Here is a 20,225-nt window from a genome sequence, read left to right on the forward strand (position 1 = left end):
CAATGCATACGCACAGCTCATTTATTTTATGTATGCACACAGACAGACACACACTTGTATGCACACAGCGAGCAGACAGCCTCTCAGACGGAGAGAGGTGGGGGCCGCCGCAGAGAGAGAGAGAGAGAGAGAGAGAGAGGAGGGGGTTATTATGACACTGATTTCTATCCCGTTGGCACAATTGTTTCGTCTTGGATCGTGCAAATTAACAAGCTGCAAGTGACATGCCCAAACACACACACACACACACACACACACACACACACACACCACACACACACACACAGATTTCACCACGGCACCTACTAGTTTGAGCCGTTTCAATTTAAGTTTGTGGGAAGGAAATTTCGACAAAACCCGCCGGAAGAATGTTAACGAAGATCTGTCTGTATCTTTTTAAGATTTTCTCACACTGGATCCCGGTACCCTGCGTCTCCCATCCCGAAAGTCGTCCTCACGCTTTACTTTGGCTAATACATATGTTGGCGTCTTCGCTGTCTACACCCAAATCCGTGTCCGTCCACCCTCCCACCCCTCTCCTCCAGCATCTCAGCCCCCTTTTCTTCTCCTCGCACGTTTACGTCTCAGCCGCCATTTACAAACTATAATCATATTCCAGGGAGGGGGATGTAAACGCTTTGTCCTGACAGACCCCCGCCACCACCACCACCACCACCACCACCCCAGTGCCAGATGCCCTGCTGTATTGTGTGGGTGCCGGGGGCAGACAGGCAGTCAGCCCCCTTCCTCTGTCTCGCTCTCTATCCCTGCACCATGATGTCACCCTACTTGTCTGTCTGTCTGTCTGTCTGTCTGTCTGTCAGGGCCTTGACAGGAACTTGAGTGTGGGAAGGCGTTCAGGATGGGTAAGGGGGGAGGTGGGGGTGGGGGAGGTTCAAGGAGGGGTTGAGTTTTTTTTTTTTTGTTAGGGGGAGAGTTTGGGGGGTTTTGGCGTGTTTGGAAGAGAGTGTCTGGCCTTAGAGGTCAGCGAGTGGACTTGAGCATGAAGCCAGTGTGCGCCTGTGTGTGCGTGGGTTTTTTTTTGTTTTGATTTGTTTTGTTTTTTTTGTCGGGGTGGGGGTCTCTCCTAGCAACTCTGAAGAGAGGTGGAATTTAGATGAGTGTTGGTCTGTGTCCTCCAGTGATTCAGTCGTTCACACTCCTCAGTCAGGTCGGAGCGGTGAGGAAATAAAGGAAGAAGAGGGAACAAAGGCGCCTGTTTTCACTTTCTCTAGTTGTTCATTATGAATTCCATTACAGATGTTAGTGAAGTCATGACAGTCTGGAGCTGATACGGCCGAACCGTTGCAGCAGGCGGCGTAACGCACGGTGCGATATTAGGAAATATCCAGGATATTACACGTAAGAGTGGAATTCGGCGCTCCCCTTAAACGAATTTGCGTCTTTGTGAAGCTTCACTCTCCAAAGTGAAATTACTGATATTTCCTTTTGTATTTTTTATTTCAGATGTGTGAGGGGAGGGCAATGTTAGCTCAAACACCCGTTGGACCCGTTCCAGGATTACTTCCTGTCAGTGATTCATTATAAGAATGAACTATATTGTAATTTAAAAGTCAAATGTACCGCAATGGTTCTTGGGTTGTTTTTTTTTTTTTTTGTGAAGGATGAAAGGCCAGTAAAGGCCGGGTGTAGTTCAATACTTTTATTTTGTTCAATTAAGAACTCAGTGAACGTAAAGGAAACGATCAGTAATGTTTGTTCCGAGCATGGGTGACATCGGACTCGCCAAAAGATCTCCCCCAGAGGATGTTTAAATATAAATGTATTTTAAACTCTTAACTCTGATATAGTTTTTCAGCAAAACAGTTATTATACCTCCAGGCCAGCTGGTAGGAGTTATGGACGGGGAGAAACATTTCAAAATTGGTCCCCTTATTCACTCTGACTGCAGCATTACTAAAAGGTTAATCTAAAGTTTTATTTGCTCGTCTGGTTGGCTTCTTACCAGTCGGCTTTGATGGTCATACACGCTTCTTCATGCATTTTTTCAAGACCAGAAAACTGGTCATTGTCCAGCTGCTCTTTTCATTTTCTAATTTTCTCTTTTAGTTTTTTTTGTTTTTTTAAGACCTCTGATTTTCACTGAAGCATTTTGTCTTTGCTTTACAGTAGCGGCACACCTCACTGACTCTTAAAATGTGTTTTAATGATAACAATAAATGTACACATATATTGTACATTATTATACATACAGTATAAAAAGTATTTTCAGTGATATAAGTATGTAAGTAAATTGTTGATCTTCCCTTTTAAGGGACACTACCGTGACGGCAGGTCTGATTCCTTCATTAAAAATTCTTAAAATTACATCTATTACTTCTCCCTCATTGAAAAAAAACTTGATTAAAATGCAAATATTGTTCATTTTAAAACTGTACAACTGGACACGTGATGTCTTTTTCCTCCTCACATGACCATTCTCAGTGTGTACGCGCTGGAGTTTGAAAGATTATCCGCCCGGCTGCATATCGGGGACGATATTCATCGGTTTTCCAATAACCTGTTATGTTGTTTTTTGTTCTCTGATCAATCAAATAAATTAAGTAAACTAGAAGAAGTACTCATGTAAAGTAACTCCAAATTGAACTAAATGTTGACGCTACATTTTTCATTTTTTACTGCAAATGTAAATTGGCTCCAAATGTCTCCACCGTCTGGATTAGTAATAATTGATGTCGGCCCTGAATAAACCAGAAGGGTCGATCCGTAGTTGTCTCAAAATATACACATATATACATTCACGTGTTAAAGTCAGATTTAAGGTGAGCGCAGTTAAACTTTCGCCCTCCAACACTTGAATGTGAAAACATCCTTCTGGTGTCAAACTGACAGTTCATCAGTCGGCACAGTGAAGGTCAAACATCAAGTGAATCAACAAAAAATGCATTTTTGAGTGACGGGAGACTTTCTTTAGCCTTTGTGCGGCGCTTTAGTGTAACGTAGTTTATTCACTCTATCTAAGCGCGTCCTCTTTGTAACTGTCGTGATCATCACTCCTAACTTTTAAGCCTTACATTGGCATCTAGATATTTTTTGCTTCATGTGATCATTTTAAATGCAATTGCCATCAGTCTTTTTCTTTCTTTTTTTTCCTGACTTCCTGAATGACTTTATGTAGAAGGAAGATTTCACGTCTGACAGCAGTGATGTGGTGTGCGCAGCTCACCGGCAAACACAGACAAGAGGCACCTTTTTTCCAACTGGCAAACATTTACCAGGACACAGACACATGCCTTTGTCATTCATCCTCTCTCTATTTGGACTCCTGCCTTTGTCTTGCTTCCACCCCTTTGCACTTTCCATCTCTTGCTTTAATAGTTCTCCCTCTTGTCTGCCTCTCTCTCTCTCTCTCTCTCTCTCTCTCTCTCTCTCTCTCTCTCTCTCTCTCTCTCTCTCTCTCTCTCCCCGGCTGTGTGAAGAGGTGATAGTATTGGGAGACAATGGGAAAGACTCACTTAATTAGCTGGACGAGAAGATGCATTGTGGCAATTACGGCGCACAAAGGGAGGGGAAGGTATGGCTCCGTAATGTGCTGCCGTGTATGTTTGCCTGGCCGCTGTAGCCTGGAGTGCAGGCAGGCCTTTATAGGAGAGAGTGAAAGCAGTAACAATGGAAGACAGGATGTACTCCACGTGTAGAGCCATTTCCAGTCCTTTTACAAACAGGGACAATAGCGGCTACAGTCTCTTAATGACTGGAGATGCAGAAACTATTTCTACGGTTGAGTTGTGGAGCCTAAAATGTACATGTCTGTCTATTCTGCCTATTCTGTCTATTCTATTCTTCAAGTTTATTTCTCTGGATAGGGTTTGTTGTGAATACATTGGTACCACTTTCTTAAAATGCCAGAGATTTCTTCATGTGTGTTTATAAATGATGTATAATGCTATACATCAGTTATAGTCCTCGATTAAATAGATGACAAGAAGCAATCATTCATTTCATTTTCAAGTAATTATTTTTGATGTCAGAAACAAGCGGCGGTCCAATCATAGCTTAGCAACCTTAGCCAGCTACGGCAGGTTTGTTCAGCTTCTCCGTGTGTTAAAGCCGGGGTTGTAATGCTCTGAAGTTTGGATTTTGGAGGGGAGCACAAGTGTAAGTAGTGAACTAAATTGTGTGTTAAACAGTTTCTTGTTTCAAAATGAGTTGACATGAAACCATAACACCAGAGAATGGCAAACTCACGGAGCTAACGTTAACTTATTTAGCAAGCTAGCTACAACCGGTATAATCTTTATTTATCGTTATATCAGCTGGCAATCAAAAGTCGTTCGGCTAGAAATAGAGAATCAGATTCTGATCCATTGCCTTCACGGTCTTTGTCAGCCACCCTCAGCAATATAAAATGCAGGCTAACTTGGCAGGTTAATGTTAGCTAAGTGAAGCAGACCTGTCGAGCCTCTCTATGTGGAATAAGAGTGTTGGGGGGGCTGTAATACATCAACATTTTGACTGTTGAGCAGAGCAAAAGTGTAAGTATTGGTTTAAATAGTGTGTTAAGGGGTTCCTGTTTCCAAAAGTAGTTGTTTGGCAACATTAAAACCAGAGGGTGGCTTTTCAACAAACTCGAGGAGCTAATGATAGCTTATTTAGCTAGCTTATGTTAGCTTCCAGTGGTGGTCACTAAAGTTATCTTTATTTTTATTTTATTAAGTCCCAGGCTAGAAATAGGAAAATGGCTTGTTGTCTGCCCCTGAAAGCAACTTATATAGATAGCGTATGGAATGTCCTGTTAGCTCGAATCATCATGTAACATTAGCTAAGTTAACTGTTTAATTTTACAGAAGTCAAGAAAAATAAACACACCTGCAGTCCGACAAGTTGTCTCGTACTCGCTGCGCCCTCAGGATAAATGGAGCCGTGTTTTGAAAGTGGTGAAACTTATGGATAAGGCGCACCTGACATCTTGGATACCGCTCACCCTGCGACGTATAAAAACTCTGGCCTATGAATCTGTGTTTTGCGGGACCGTACACATTGTAGTTCCAAAGCAGGAATTCTCAGCTACCATATGCATGGGTTAACAAGGTTGAGAAAATGATTTGCATTTGATGGGGACTTTCAAAGGTATTTGTTATTGTTAAATACGTGCTATGCAAGTTTGGAGAGCTTAATAGGTCAATGGTAACTTAAAAAAGAGGAGTCTAAACAGTTTATCAGTTTACCCTGTAGGTATTTTTTCTACGGGCCTTCCTCTGAACTCAGCCCCGTCTTCCCCCATCAGTCCTGCACCCCTTCATGCCAGCACAGATGGCATCTTGACAACTGTAGCAACTGATTTATGCTAAAAATGTCAGATCAAGGCATATCCATTATCGCTCGACGCGTCAGACTGTACTTCAGTCAACGCCGTTAAAATGAAAAATAATTTCAAATGTGGCCTTTTCTCGTCCTCCGTAGAAACCAACACGTCACCTCTGAGAGGCTTTTTGGCATTTATGGGTAAGAATTAAAACAATTTCATTGATTCTGTGCCAAGCGTTAAATTACTCATGAGTTAATTGTCTAATTTCGTTAGCTCTGAAAAACAACATTTGTGTTGCCAGGTTGTATAAAATCTGGCTGGCTGGCATCATCTTCCTCCACCTTGTCCGATAAGCTGCTTCAGCTCCGGCCAAATGTGTCGTCCGACCACTTACCTCCTGGAGGAGGGCTGCAGTGCACCTGGCGCCCCCAAAAGTTGTTCTAATTAATGGCTAATAAGTAATCTATTAAGCATTAGTACAAGATTAATTAAACATCCAAGCAGCCTTTACATCTAAACTCTTTCACATCAGTCCCGCCCTCTAAGAAAGTGGTGCCGTAACGCTCGTGTTTGACCTTGTTGCGGAACACAGTGACTAATTTTTATAATTTCCTCCCTCTGTGTCCGTTCATCCACCCTCTTCATTTCTATTCTTGATTGTCCTGTTGCTGTGTACCAAACTGGACATGCTACTTTCTATTTCTGACTGCCTGTGAGTGGGCCGCTGCATGGTGCCACTGTGTGTTGTGTGTGTGTGTGTGTGTGTAGATGTAGAGTTGGGTCTGGCAAAGAGCATCCTCCTCTAGTGGAGTGGCCTGAGGGGATTTCTTTCATGAAGTCAGATAACATCCAGGCGACCCCCTCTTCCCTTTTTTATAAGAGTTCTTTAACCTTGATAAATGAAGTAGAGGCGAGGAGGGAGGGAGGGAGGGAGAGAGGGAGAGAGGAAAAAGTTGCGGGCTGGTGGTGGGGGATGAGGGTGTGATGGAGGGAGGAGAGATAGAAACAGAGAGGGAGAGACACCAACTCCCTTGGCCGGCTTGCTCTCAGGATCAATAACGTTCGGAGAGCTGCTGAGCACTCCTGTCTGGCAGCTCCACCATAGGGGATGGAAGGAACTGGGGGAGGGAGGGAGGGAGGGGGGAGGGATAGGAGGGAAAGCAAGAAAAGGAGTGTTGAGAAAGCCTCTCTATCTCCCTCTTGTCACCCTTTTTTTGCGGAGAGAGGGAATCGAGGCGGACGGCGATGTAAAGATAGGAGGATGAAGGGGGGCTGGAGAGGAGCGTGGATGGAGGGGACTTTGTAGCGATGCACCTATCCAGCTGGGCTGTGCCACCCACCTGCCTGCCCGCCAGCAACACACACACACACACACACACACACACACACACACACACACACTGTGGTCTCCTTTTACGGAGCCACAAGGTTACAGAGTGTCGATACAAACGCGCACAGCCCTCCGACAAATGGGATTTGGCATGTTCAATCAACAGTGCTGCCAAATCCCTGTTGTTAAGTATTGCAGAGCCATATCTGTCTGCAGTGGGCCTGAGCTATGCTACCAGGGCCCGCTAACTGTCCCCTAAATATCCTCTATTAAAGTCCTCTCTGGGCTAATAGAATTATCTGCCGTATTTGTCATTGGATTTGAATAGGTGCGTGTGCTGTGGCATAAACAGGTAACAGAGAGGCAGTTTTCACGTTGTTAGAAAGAAAATAAAATAAATAAGGCCTCGCAGTCATGGACACCTGAGCTCCCCTCCTCTCCTCTTTTTTTCTTCTTCTTGATTTCCTTGCTCGGAGTTTAAGTCGCCAGTCGGTCTTCCCCTCCTCTGGCCATCTCTCCTGGCCTTTTTCCTGTCCTCTGTCAGACCTGATCCTTTCATCTTCCCCTCCCTCCTAATCCTGAGCTAGAGAAGCCTTCTCTTCACCCCGCCGCTGCTTCCCATTGCTCTCTTTTTAACTCCATGCCTCTTCTTATTTTAGCGTGTCCCCCCGCGCTCCTGGCGCTCCGAACCCCGCTTTCTTCTTCCTTTCTCATTCTCCTCTTTATCCCCAATCTTTCTCAGAGCTCCTCTCGTTCTCACTTTTGCATCACCCCTTCCTTCCCTCTATCCTTAATTAAGTTAGTGATCAGTTGACTGCCCCTATCATTGGTAGAGAGCAGGTTGGTCCTCCCATCCCAGGAGGGGGGTACATTGTCTGTGCTGGTTGACTAGTGTAATCCCCCCACCGGGGACAAAGGGCAGTACCCTCGCTACCTCAGCCACCCCTGAAGGGCATTAGCCCCCCGACGAGAGCCGTGCCCTGGGCTGCTCCTGCTTGCCTGCCTGCCTTCCTGACAACCAGGCATCACACCACTGGATGTTTCTCCTAATCTGAGGAGGGCGATTTGACTCCAGACGTCACAGAATCATCCAAACTTCATTGACAGGATCCCCTTGATCATCCACACACACATACACACACTCACGTACCTCTGTCGTATCAAGACCCTCCTCTCAAACCCCCCACACAACCCCACATACCTCTTCCCCGCTTTCTCTTTCACGCACACACATTCACACAGGGAACGAGTAGGTAAGGTTGCTATGGGAACGGTTGGTCAGAGTTTACCAGAGGGGAAACAAACAAAGTACTGTTCATGAAAGCAGGTTGTTCTGTGCAGAAGGAGCAGCGTTCCTGCGTGCGTGTGTGTGTGTGTGTGCCGTGTCTAGTGATTAGATGCATGCGTGTGAATCCGTGCATAATGAATCCTTTTATATCTTTGTCCCTCTAACAAATACCTCGCTGCTGCTGTGAATCCTCTCATACCTTCGCCACCGGCTCGCTTGCTACTATAGATCTGCCGTTTCTGTACCGTACCTACGTCAAATCCTCGAGGTGCCCGGTGGGAGGCCGATGCTCAGTGACTGCAGCTTCCAGGGGAATTTGATGAGACGTCGTCTACAACACAGCGTTGCCTTTTTATATGTGAGGTGTCCAAGTGCGATCCTCACGAGCGCTTTCATCCCTGTCATAAATAATGAATAGGACGATTGTTTTCTCTATTAATTATTTTGTGTGAATACGAAAACGGCGGCCACGATTTCCTCATTCTTGGTGATGTCATTAGATGTCTTCTCTTGTTTGACACAAATGTATTTGATTAACTGTAAAGTAGAGCCTGACTGATGGTAGGATTCCAATACCGATATCGGGGAAATGACAAATTCAGATATTGATATATTGGCAAATATCTTATTAACACAAACTATATACCAAAATAAAACCCTATTGTCCAGAGCGACATTAGAGCACTAAGACAGTAAACTTCACTGGGAATTAAATGATTATGAATTACCCAGAGCATCTTTCTTATGTAAATAAAACTGTTTTCATCTCAGCACATATCAGACAACTTTATGCCGATACCAATATATCTGTAATAGGCCAATATTAACTGATAATATCAGCCAACCGTTATATCAGTCGGCTCTAATGTAGAGACCGAAACAAGCTGCAAATTTTCATATTTACTAAAAAACAGTTTCTTAAATGATCAATTAAAAAACAAAATAATAATCAAAATGAACTCATCAATATTTGATCGATTTGAATGTGTGTGTGATCGCAGTGTCAGCAGAGATGACAAGGAATTAAAGGAGTTAAGTGTGTTTGACATTCAAATAAAACAGTCCAAAATATGGTAATTGATATGTTTCTCTACTTGGCTGAGGTGAACAAGTCGGCGTATTGATAACAATTGGTTTAGTAAATCGTGATGTAAATGAAGCATGTGACTTGAGACAAAAAATGGTGGCAGACAAAAATAGCAGCTCAGTGTGGGCCGAAGAATGTTCCCTACATTAGTACTTCAAACCATCATAAATGCTGTATTTCTCCCCAGTTTCCCACGTGGTTTTCCACTCTGAGAGGTTTGATTTGCTCCACCAGTGGTTTTTCCAACCAGCAGCTTATATTCGCCCAGCAGCAGTGGACGGAACTGTGCATTATTTGACATTTGATTTTGCTGATTCCTAGAAATTCAGTTATAATATATATATATATATATATTTTTACAATTGTCTGGAAACCTCTGTCCTGTCTGTGTCTAAGAACCAGCCTGCATTCTCCAAATGCCTGCTGTGCTACTTCAGCTGTCTGTTTCCCCTCTGCCTTTCGAATTATATACTGTATCTCCTCCTCTCCTCTGCAAAAGTAGGTCCCGGGGTAGCTGGATGTCACCTCATCCGAGCCACAAACAGTGGCAAACCTCCGCGTTTTCTCGTTTTTCTGTCGCTCCCCCTTCCTGCGCTCTCCTCCGCTCTCCCTCTTTTGAGGCGCATGAACAAAACGCATCTAAACTCTGAAGCGGCGTACAAACCTGCTGCCTTTTCTCCCCCATAAAAATGCCACCATGCCTCCCTCGCTCCGTCTGTGTCCCCACCCCCTTTAATGCCTCTTTAGCCCTGCGCTCGGCTGCTTGAGTAATATTTATTGCGCGGCCTCTTTCGCTCTCAGTTTCTCCCTTTTTATTTCTTTTCCCCCCTGAAACAAACAAGTCCAATGCCATGGGGCAAAAACACCACCGACGCCACCACCTCCGCCGCGGCCGCCGCCCCTCCCCGACCTTTCTCTCCGCCCCCTGTTCCCTCTGCCCCTCGCTCCTTCAGCACTGACAGATAGACAAACGCACTGTTCTCTCTTTCTTTGCCTTTCACCTCTCAAACCTCCCTCCATCCATCCTGCCGGACGGGTACAATGCAGGCGCTCTATCCTGCGGCAGGGAGAATGCAGCCCTGAACTAACAATATCACCAAGGCTGCCTGAATGCCGCCGAGTCCCATTGTGCTCTGTCAGAGGGGAGTTAACACCCATGTCTGAGCCCAATGAATAGTATTATTGTGTCTGAGACATGCACCGCACCCCCGGTCCCCATCCATGTCCCCCTAACTCAACTCGCCCCCCTCTCCCAAACTTGCCTCTCTTGTCCCAACAGTGTAACCCCCCACCTCATGCCACTCCCACACCCCCCCCTTCGCTCCTTCCTTAACAGACAGCTCTAACTTCCAAAGCTTTTGCCGGCCCACCGACTCTAAACCACTGCACTTTACTTCTCTATTCCCCTGGCAGTCGGCCCGTGGGTCTTAGTCTCTTTTTTCAGGCCTGCAGAGGGGTTGAGAGAGGCAGACAGAAGGGCTGTCACTGCTCTGTGGTGGCTGCGGCCAGCGAGGATATTTCTGGGATTCGTGCGGTTGGTACGACGCGGTGCAATGCGGGGCGGCGGTGGGGGTTGAATTTGGCCACGGCTCTTTCTCTGCTGAGGGAACACAATGGGAGCATGAATCCTCAAAGAAATGTCACCCCCCCCTCCCTCCCCAACTGGTATTATCATAAGAAGAGGGCTGCAGGATCCATTTGAATAATTCTAGATGATACAAAAGCTGAGATGTTTTTCTTTGACAAAGTTTCTATAGCGCACCACTGGCCCGGCCAAAACATTTCCATTCCTTCACTCTCACCAAGAGGGGAAAGGTGACGGAAGGGTAGTTTGAAATATCCCGTCGGTTTTTTTAAATGTTGCTTTTGTTATTTATAACCAAACAAATATAAAAACTCTGTGGGCTTGTGCGGCTGAGGGAGAGCAACAGAGGGTGGTTGTTGAAGCCTAACTTTTCCCTGTAAATATTTCTAATGTATTCTATTGACGCAGTGGTGATTTTTATAATGGGCCCACTCTCGCTATATTTTGCTATCTGCAGCACATCACAATCTAATAGCTGAGAGTACCTTTGGCAGACAGCATCTCTCTGCCTGACACACTTAACTCTCAGGCCTCCAATCCCAGCAGTTTCTGCTCTCCAAGGTTAGCAGGTTCACATTACCGGCTGGGAGAGGATGCCAGAATCCTCACCCCTGACTCCTCGCTGATCAAAGACCAGGATTGACATTCAGAGCGGGTAAAATGCTGAAAGTTAAGATTAACTTGTTTTTTTTTTTTTCTCTCTGTCTCTGGTTGTTTGTGTACAGCAGCAGGAGGAGGAGGAGGAGGAGGAGGCAGCGGAGGAGGAAAAAGAGAAAGCAGAGTGGGTGGAAGGATGGAAGGAGAGAAGGATAGAAGCAGTTCGAGGAGGTGGTTCGAAGCGGGTGAACCCAGAGCAGGTGAACACAGCTGTGGATCGCCATGGGCTCTCTGGCTGCCTTCCTCCTGTGGCCCCGGTGCTGCGTACAGGGGTCCCGGGGAGCCAGCAGGGGCCAGCCAAAGCTGCGGCAGAGTGGGCAGGCTAGGCCAGCCAAGCCAGGAGAGAGGCAGGTGAGGCGGGTGAGCCGAGCTCTCATCCCCGCCGGCTAGGAGCCTCCGCGGCAGAGCGGAGCAGCGCGGAGCAGCAGAAATCAATACAGAGGAGAGAGGCTAGCAGAGGTTGCCCAGCACCGCCTGCAGGCCTCGGAGCCCAGGGACCAACCACCACCACTGCTCCCAGCTCCTCTCTCCATCTCTCTTTCTATCTTTCTCCAACAGTCCCAGCACCAGCCAGGGCCAGGGCCCTAACCCTGCATCCGCCCCACACGCAGTGTGTGTGTCAGTAGGTGCACATGTGTGTGTGTAAAATAGAGAGAAGAAGGGAGAGAGAAGAGACAGAGAGAGAGAGCCTTTGTGTGTGGTTCAGCCGGAGGGGTTTTCTGCAGCGTCCAACACCACTTGATAAAACTTTGTCAGAGAGACACGGAGACAGCGAGGGAGGGAGAGAAGCGGAAGAATAATAAGACAGGACGTTGAAGGTCTCTTTTCTTCCACCTCCCTCCCTCTTATTACTCAGTCCACCTTAAACGTCTGTGTATGGATCCATCGGAGACAGCACACAGGACGTTTATACTCAGTCCCACTTCCAAGCACGTAGCGCACAATATTCCTCAGATCTCATGAGCCGGGATGAAAGGACAATTTGAACTTTTTCTCTCATCCGCTGTATCAGACACAGCCTGTCTTTTCGCCTTAGATTTTCTTACCCTCACTACAGCAGCTCCCATCAGAGGATATGGCAGTGCAGTATTGATCTATAAGGTGGAAGAGAGGAAGGCGGGCCCCAGCTTTCATACCTCTCTCTCTCTCCGTGTGTGGAAATAGCAGCTGAAGTCCACTTACTGCCGTGCAGCAGGGATCCCATGGCAGCACAAGTGAATGGCTGCTAATTGAATGAGAGATGAAAAGGACAGTAGTTGTACCTGTTCGGCGCCCCCTCCACCACCTCCCCTCGCCTCCTGTCTGACATTACTTGGCTTTTCATCCGACGTTTTTCTCCTCCACGTTTCACAAAAAGTCCCCCTCCACACAAAGAGACCCGCTCTTCAGATGTTTGAGCAAATTCGTGATGACTCAAGAAAATTGGCCAAATCCTAAGAGAAAAGTGCTCAAAAACACCCGGCTGAAAACCCCGGCCTTGAGAGGTCGTACCACAAAACATCCTGCGCTGTACATATTTGTGGACTCTGAAGGACACTACAGGACAGAGAGACGAGAAAAAGGTCACAACAGGATTCATCCCTCTTGGTGAGTACCATTTCCTTATTAGATTGCCTCTATTGTTGCAAATAAAACCAATTATATGATTCTGAGAGATACATTTTAAACGACGCAGGGAGGATAACAGAAGTAAGAAACTTCTCCCGTCCTGGTAACCGTGTTATGATAAGATCCCATCTCCACTCAGAGGTGTGTGTGTGTGTGTGTGTGTGTGTTTCTTTAGTGAACAGAGACACGTTATGTTGTAGTTGATCTTCTCATTCAGCTCTCAACTGGAGCCCTGGGCTGTGATCATACTGTCACCGAGTGTTGGTGGAGTTCGTTGTTGTTGCCTGTACCAGGCAGGGTATTAAAGCGCAAACTCCCCCTCGCCTGCCAATCTCCTGGCACAGAGAGAGAGACTGGCGCCTCTCTACGCCTCAGCCTGGCAGCGACCCATGCTTACAAAATGGCCGATTCCTGTCTGCCAGCTGTCTCCCTCAGCCAAGATGGCGCTCAGTCGTTTTTTTAATGCCCGCTGTTTGCCATCTGCCCTCTAATTGTTAACGGCTATGCAAATATCTCGTAATTGCATTTGCATGTGCTTGATACCTAACCCCTCCCCCTCGGTTGTAAATAATAGGCGCTCGCGTCAAAAATGAAATAAAGGGATACACAATCCTGCGCGTTCGCTGATTGAATACACAGCAGGAACAATTAGCCCTCCTCTTTACTCTCCTTTAAGCTCACCTTATGCAAATCGTCGGCGGCGTGCTCTTGCTTTTGATGCTAGCCGAGAAATAGAGCGTCGCCCCGTCTTTCTCGGAGCGACTCACTGGGAGACGCTCATGAGTCTTCTCATTGTGCCATATGTGACATCTGTGGTTGGCTGCATTACCAGGGTGCCCTGCCTCCTCTGACAGGCAAAGCCCACACTGTAAAAAAGGGGAGCAGGCGCGAGGGAGAGGCATAACATAATGACCTCATTAGCATGCTCAGCACTCCCTGCTATAGGCCCTGGTGCGCTGCTGCGCCGTGGGACCCACGGGTGTACGCCCTTCTCACAGCACTCAGCATGCAACATTGTGTTCTCCCCACACAATGCGGCGCTTCATACAGGCTTTATTACGCCTTGTCAAAGCGCAGGGGGATCAGGGGTATCAGTGCAGGAGCAGCAGGATACGGGCTGTGTACGTGGGACAGGAGATGCATTGGTGCTTTATGGTCTTAATGTGGTGTTAGCCGTGCTGATGGATCCTCTGTCGCTGCTGTTGTGCATTGACATGTGTGTTTATGTTTGTGTGTGTGTGTGTGTGTCTGGGGTCCGTAGTTGTGCGCTTGTGCAATTGTCCGTTTCATTGTGAACTCCCGTTGGCATTCGCGGCCGTTTTCACCTGTCAGTGCTAATTATCGAGGAGAGCGATTTGGTGGATAGTGTGTGTGTCCTGGAAATAGGCTATCACCCACTCTGAAGACCTGCTGTATGGTTTCTGTTGTTGGTCTGCAGTAGTGCAGCCTTGAACTTCACAGCAAGGACTGGGGGACGTCTCTCACACACACACACACACACACACACATATACATGCTTTCTCTCTCTTTCATGACAAAGGGCCAGTATTTCTAAATAAAAGCAAATCACAGGCTATGTGGAGGTTTGGAAATAAATGATCTTTTTTGAAGTCGTGTGGTAACCGCGGCTGTCATTTACCCGTCCTCAGAAGACTGGTTCACCGCCATTATCATCCGCTCTGTCAGACTAAGGCAGGTTTAATCAAGCTACTCTGTTTAATCGGCCCGAGCTGACACTGATGAGGCTGAGGTGGAGCGCAGGTTAGCGTAAAGAGCTAGCTGTAGTTAGCCTGGAGGCTCTGTTGGGCTACTGTATCGCTTTGTGTGGGGGGCGAAATCGCAGACAAGGCAGGCTTAAATCTGCTCTCTTGGTCCAGCGAGGCAACAGCCATCCAGAGGAGCTTGAAGTAATTGATTTTATTTATTAATTGAGGCGATAAATCTTGTGAAAGAGAGAGAAAAACAGATGAGTGAAGGAGGCCAATAGATTGTCAGTTTTAACCTGTCATATAATCTTAAATGCTGATGTGTTAGAGGGCGCTGTAGAAGGGTGGGGTTCTCCTGGTGGAGGGAGGAGAGAGGTGGGTGTTAAGTCTTTCTGAAAAAGAAGGAGTAGTTTGTCTGGGGGATAAACTAGGTGGAGCGGCTGTTATTCCTCATTTGCCTATCCGAGTCAAACACAGGGGACCATATGTTTTATGAAGCGCCAGATGAACATAACACCAAATCACATATATATCCAGTCGGCCTTCATGACTGTTATATGTGCGCCGGCGTGCACGTACCATCCATATTAAGTGGATGTGTCCGTTCACACTCGCCCGGACGCCATCTCCTGCAGAAAAGCTTTTATTCTAATAACCGTTACAGCCAAGTGTGTTGTTATGCTGCCCGCAATTATGCATAATTCAACGCAAAAGGAACAGGCGGGATGGTACAGTGGACCTCGCTTTAAGTGGACATATTGCATGAATATAGTGGTGTGTGTACGTACGTATGCATGTATGGATGTGTGGATGTATGTATGGATGGATGTATGGATGTATAGACGCGCTCTTTCCGTTCTCGCAGACTTACCACAGTAAAGCCGCATATAGGACTCTGTAACATGTCTCCTACGATCGAGTAATTTTGAATTTCACAAATATGTTTCTTAATCATATAAATCACGAACTAGTTCTAGATTCCAGAATACAGTAACACGTTGTCTTCATGATTAAAACAGTGAAATGTAAGAACTTCACCAGACTAGAAAAAGAACATTGGATGTGCTTCACCTTAAACAGGTAGACGGTTTCATCAGGTGGGACAAACCAGGTATTCAGAGGTGTATTCTCTAATACTGTTCGCAGAGCAGCTTCAGTGTGGACTGTTCATTTGTGTGTGTGATTGTCAGTCCAGTCCACTGCAGCTTTTCTCATTCAGACTGCCCACTGCTTTTTATTTGCTTAGCTATTGATTGAATGTGTTCCACCCACTGAAGTAATAGTTGCTGAAAGCATTTACAGCCATCGCTCAATTCATCCCGGCCCGTTCCACGCGTCTTTTCTCTCTCTTTGTTGAGACCAAACAAAAAGGCAGATCGGTTCTTTTCTGAAAACAAAAAAAGAAACACTCTCTTGCCCTCAAATGAAAAATCAAATTTTGAAATCGGTGCGTTGATATCTGTCAAAGAAACGGTAAATCAGTCATATTTGATTTTCAATTTTCAGGCAACTTTCTTCTATGAAGGACGGTGTTGTCGTGTATAATGTTAAAACAGCAGATACGTAATGACATTTTATTTTGAAGAGATTGTTAAATCCAGAGGCTTTTTTTAAATACACATCTGTTTCATGCTTTTGAAATGTTCACACACATATTTGGAATATTTATAAATAAAGATGTCTTGATTTATAAAAGCTAAATATGATTCCCTGATTTCAGACAAATATCTCTTGACATCTTGCATTTATCTTTCCAATAATCCTGACAATTAAGAATTAATGAGCTACACAGGTTGCTTCTGTTCAATTAAGTGAGCCGTATTTCTTTCAAAACAGCTCCTGTAATTAAGATTAGCTATTTCATTCGTCAATATGCATTTGGGAGACCGAAATAAATTCATTGCGTCGACTCTCAAGCAAATTCCTGATGTGAAACCTCCCTCCTTAGGAAGTAATTCCTAAGTCAAGTGTTGCTGCTGCTGCTGCTGCTGCTGCTCGTTCCTCAGAGCTGCAACACTGAGCCCCAAGTCTGATTATAGACTCAGGGAAAAACAGTCAGGCATTTATCCAAGTCACTGATTATGTCATTTCAACAGGCTGCAAACACTCAGACGGGGCTAGACAGCTCTGAGGGGAGAATTATGAAGCCAGAGTGGAATGGAGGCTGTATGAAAAGGAAATGAAAATGGAGTAGTGCTGTATGTGTGATTAAACTGCCTGCTCGCCGGCAAAAGGCCACGCCGCTGTAGCACAGGCCTGAGATTTGGCCGTAATGAAAATGTGAAGGTGGAGGGGTTTGAACCCCCTGAATGACGTGTATGAGCGCGCGCACACACTCGCACACACTCGCACGCCCTCGCGCGTATACATTATAGGCTGCACGTATGCGCTCGGGCTGAATGGTTTATGCGAGTGAGAGCGACTGCAGATGCAATTTGAGACGTGGAAATATAGCAAAGCTATGAATGGAATGGAATGGAAATATAAAACATTCGGATTAATGTATAGCAGGTGATTCATGCGACCCGCAGATAATCCACGGACAGGGAGGGCCGTGGTGGCGACATAAATATTCAACCGCACCATTCAGATGCACGGACAGCATCCCAGTCATCGAGCGTGGGAACGGGCTAAATGATTAGGCGACGAGGGGTCTGTGCAGTGAAGGGGGGGTTGCAGTTAGGTCAAGGCTAGACGCCCCAGCTGCACTGACTTCCATTCAGAAACAGGTTAGGAAGGACCTCAAGGGTCAAGGTCAGGGGGGGGTGTGTGTGTGTGTGTGGGGGGGGGGGGGGTATCGGTTCAGTGTAGAGCTGTGTGCGTGTGTGTGTGTGTGGTTCATCTGCTGTTCATCCCTGGCTGGCTGGCGGGCTGACTGTCTGTAAGCTGCCTCTGTGTTTGCTTATTTTATAAGCTGCTTCTTATTGCTTCGCTCCAGGGACAACTTGAGCTGAGAAGCAGGGGAACCCAACCCCCTTTAGTCAGCCTCTGGCCAGTCTCCAGTCGGCCCTGAGCCAAATCGAGCCAGAAATCAGTCCTGCAGCCCGGTCAACCCCCTGGTCAAACAACCCCCTAGCCAAACACAGTCAAACCCAGTCAGACACTTTGACAAGCCCCCCACCCCCCACCCCCTTGTCTGTCTCAGTCTGCTGCCTCCTGTAATTTAACATGTCGGCTCGGGGTTCATCGTGCGTGCGTGCCCCGATCAGACATGCACGTGGAACGCTTCTATCATTTTTAAGTCGTCGTATTTCAAAGTTCAGATACAGTGCAGCTCCGTATCCTGGCCCAACCCATTTGCTAATTTCATATGTTTGGCCCCGCCGCGCGTCACATTTTCCTGATGAAGCCGGCCCCATCAATAGCAATCCTCTTACCGGCGAAACGCTGCTGGTCACTGTATCATTGCCATTTCATCAAATCATCTGAGAGGCGAGCGCGCGAGCTTGCGGCACGCTACGCCTCTTTGAAATAAACAGTGTAAGCCCTTTAAGAGGGAGGGACTGCAGCGCGCGAGGAGAGAGGAGGAAGAGGGGACGCGGAGGGAGGAATCGAGCGAGGGGAGGAAAAATAAAAGGGGAGAAATGGAGAGGAGCGGAGACACAAGCTCTAACCCACCCTGCGGTAGCCTGCCTCCATTCTTCATCGGGGACTTGTGCTTCATTAGACTGTCTGAAAGAAAGACCCGCTTTCCCTCATCACCTCAATGGACCAGTCCCCCTTCCTTTCCATAGCCTGGAGGGGTTCTCCTCTCAAAAAACCCACCTCCCTTACCCCCGGTTTTTTCCTCCTCGTTCCTGCCTCCGTCTCTTAATCATCTCCAACTCGCGCTGAAATCAAGCTTAGTAACGGCAGTTTTGTGAGCCCCTCTGGTCTGCCGCCACCTCCCCCTCCCTCCTTCTCTCCCTCCCTCCCTCCTATCATCCTCCGATCCCCACCAGCTCCCCTTCTCTGCTCATTCACTCACCTTGGTCAGACACACCACCCACCCACTGCTTAAATCCCTATCAGCATGTCAAGTAAATGTCTGCCCAGCTGGGGTTGACACACACACACACACACGCACGCACGCATGCTGAAATATAAATGCACTGCACACACAATCTTTTGCTTGCTTCTGGGGTTTAGCCTTCCTCCCTGCTGACCCTTTTCACCCGTGTTTTGCTCTCTTCCCCTCCTCGCCGCCTCTCTTTCCCCCTCTGCCTCTCCTCAGGCACTGATCTGACAGGATGGTTTGGCTAGCTGACTATATCTGCGAGAGGTTTATCACAGGTCTTCACCGCGGCTCCTTCTGTTGCCTGCCTGGTTTTTTATTTTATTTTATTTTTCAAAATTAAAGTGCTTTCTCCCCCCAAAAAACTGCCGCTCCGCACCTCAGGCCATGCTCACCTTTTTACATCCCCATCTGTTTGATTAAAAGGCAGCCGGGACTCCTATCCTCCGAATTTGTTACAGTAAAATCTGGTCAGTTTATCTGCTAATAAAATCTGGAGCTGAAATATCTGCGCTGTGTGTTGCGAAATAAGGTCTCGTATCTGCAGTATTTTGAAGTTACTCTGCGACCAAATATCCTTGCAGGTTTTTTTTTTTTTTTTTTTATCCAGAGGGAAGCGAAAGGGCCTTCCACTCGAGTTTTCGCTTTACTGCATTTTTAAGATGAATGATCAGTTTTTTTTTTGCACGCTCTTCCTCAGTTATACCATCGTTTTTTACAAAAATAGCATTGCGATGGAGACATTTTTTTACATGTGGAGATCAGATTTGCCTGTCGGAGAAAGCGCTTTTGTGTTTGTGGCGAGATTCTCTTCTCTATCAACGTTGTTCTTGGTTCAAATCCGAAAAATAAAAAAATTATTTGTGTAATTTTGCTCCCTGCATGTCTCCGGTTCATATACGCTGCCGATGGCAGGCGACACTGAGCTCCTTTCAGACTTGTACAAAAACACACAGCGCCCCGTGTTTCCTTTCAGAATAAAGTGACCGCTTCCCGTTATCACCTCCCTCTCCCCCTTCTGCGCCCAACATTTCAATCATTGCTCTGATTTCCGGGGACAATGATGGGCACGCTGGATTCTCAGCAGCGCCTCCGTCACTGTGGCACAATCTTTATGTAAATGTATTCAGATGCATTCGCAGCCGCCGTAGACCATCCCCTCTCTGCTGGGTGGCGGCGGTGGAGGCTGTTCAGTCACATTTTTCCCCCTGAAAAAACGTGCAGCGTGGCCGCTGAAGCGAGCGAGGCGAGGTGGACCCTGCCGCCGCGCCTTAGAAACCCCTATTAAACCCCAAGTTTGTGTTGGGGCTGTGATTTACAAATGTGCGTTTTCTTGCCTGTAGGCATGCGCGCCCCCTCTATGTCATTCCGCTTTTTCATCAGGCGCGCAGCAGACAGCAATAGAAGGATTGCGAGGAGGGAACGGGGTCCTTGCTGCATGTGCGCGGCGAGATGGGAAGGGGAGGGGAGCCAGAGAGTGGGAAGAGGAGGTGTGTGTGTGTGTGTATTTTCATCTTAGTGGGTGCTCCTCTCTGGAGCTCTGCTTCATATTGAGATATTTCCTCGACACAATTACGCGCACACACACACGCACACACACACTGTTCCTTTGTGTACAGCTGTGCTCCTCAGCTCTGGTTCATCTCTAATGTTCTGAACTTGACTCTCAGCAAGTTCATTGTTATTCATTTCACTGTCATC

General features: G+C 46.9%; 1 long non-coding RNA gene across 2 annotated transcripts in view; it reads left to right on the top strand.

The window, feature by feature from the left end:
- The window catches only part of LOC115591396 (uncharacterized), a 41,066-nt gene that overhangs the window by 14,952 nt on the left and 5,889 nt on the right, over positions 1 to 20,225 (top strand). The window contains exon 3 of one of the 2 annotated variants that reach the window (XR_003985956.1): positions 11,285 to 12,803. This is a non-coding gene — a long non-coding RNA (uncharacterized LOC115591396). The remainder of the gene's footprint in view (positions 1 to 11,284; positions 12,804 to 20,225) is intronic. The other variant, XR_003985957.1, reaches the window with a different exon arrangement.

Source organism: Sparus aurata, chromosome 11 (assembly GCF_900880675.1).
Source record: "Sparus aurata chromosome 11, fSpaAur1.1, whole genome shotgun sequence".
NCBI lineage: Eukaryota > Metazoa > Chordata > Actinopteri > Spariformes > Sparidae > Sparus > Sparus aurata.